This window comes from Chrysochloris asiatica, unplaced genomic scaffold (assembly GCF_000296735.1).
Source record: "Chrysochloris asiatica unplaced genomic scaffold, ChrAsi1.0 scaffold00377, whole genome shotgun sequence".
In the NCBI taxonomy this organism is placed as follows: domain Eukaryota; kingdom Metazoa; phylum Chordata; class Mammalia; order Afrosoricida; family Chrysochloridae; genus Chrysochloris; species Chrysochloris asiatica.
The window spans coordinates 2,153,225-2,154,696 of record NW_006408895.1 but is presented as its reverse complement, the minus strand read 5'-3'; positions in this window follow the sequence as shown (position 1 = coordinate 2,154,696).

The window sequence follows — 1,472 nt, the reverse complement described above, 5'->3', positions numbered from 1 at the left end:
GAGTTGGTACAGACCCATAGCGACCGTATTCACAGCAGAACAAAACACTGCCCAATCCTGGGCCAACCTCACTACTGTTGCCACGCTTGAGTCCATCAACGCTGCCACTTGGCCAATTAATCTCATAGGGTGTCTTCCTCTTTTTCTCTGACCACCCACCTTACCAAACATGATATTCTTCTCCAGTGACTGGTCCCTCCTGACAATATGTCCAAAGCATGAACGACGAAGTTTGGCCATCTTGGCCTTCAAGGAGCATTCTGGCTGCACTTCTTCCAAAATGGATCTATTGGTTCTTTTGGCAGCCGAAGGCACTTTCAATATTCTTCTCCAACACCATAACTCAAATGCATCAATTCTTCTACCGTCTTCCTTGTTCACTGCCAAGTTTTCACATCCATATGAGGTTATTGAAAATAGCATGGCTTGGGTCAGGCGCACCTTAGTCCTCAAGCTGACATCTTTGTTCTTCAACACTTTAAAAAGTCCTTGTATAATAGTAGATTTGCTTAATGCAATACGTTGTTTGATTTCTTGATTGCTGCTTCCTTGAGTGTTGATAGTTGATCTAAGAAGAATGAAGTCTTTGACAACTTCAATCTTTACTCCATTGATAAGAATGCTGTTTATTGGTCCAGTGATTAGGATTTTTGTTTTATTTTCATTGAGATGTAATCCATACTGAAGGCTGTGATCTTTGATCTTCATCAGTAAATGTTTTAAATCCTCTTCACTTTCAGTAAGCAAGTTTGTATCATCTGCATATCACAGGTTGCTAATGAGTCTTCCTCCAATCCTGATGCCACATTTTTCTTCATATAACCCAGCTTCTTGTATTATTTGCTCAACATACAGGTTGAATAAGTGAAAGAATACAACCCTTGTCGCACACCTTTCTTAATTTTAAAACATTCAGTGTTCCCATGTTCTGTTTGAACAGTTGCTTCTTAGATCATGTGCAGATTCTTCATGAGCACAATTAAGTGTTCCAGAATACTCATACTTCGCAATGTTGTCCATAACTTTTCATGATCCACACAATCAAAAGCCTTTGCATGGTCAATAAAGCACAGGTAAACATCTTTCTGATATTCTCTGCTTTCAGCCAAGACCCATCTGACATCAATGATATCCCTCATTCCACGGCCTCTTCTGTATCCAGCTTGAATCTCTGAAAGTACTCTGTCAATGTATGATTGTAGCCATTTTTGTATTACCTTTAGCAAAATGTTACTTGCATTGGATATCAAAGAGACTGTCTATGATTTCCGTATTCCGTTGGGTCGCCTCTCTTTGGAATGGGCACAAATACAGATCTCTTCCAATCAGTTGGCCAGATATTTGTCTTCCAAATTTCTTGGCAGAGATGAGTGAGTGCCTCTTGTGTCGCCTTACTTTCTTGAAAGATTTCAATTTTTATTCCATCAATTCCTGGTGCCTTGTTCTTTGCCAATTCCTTCAATGCACCTTGG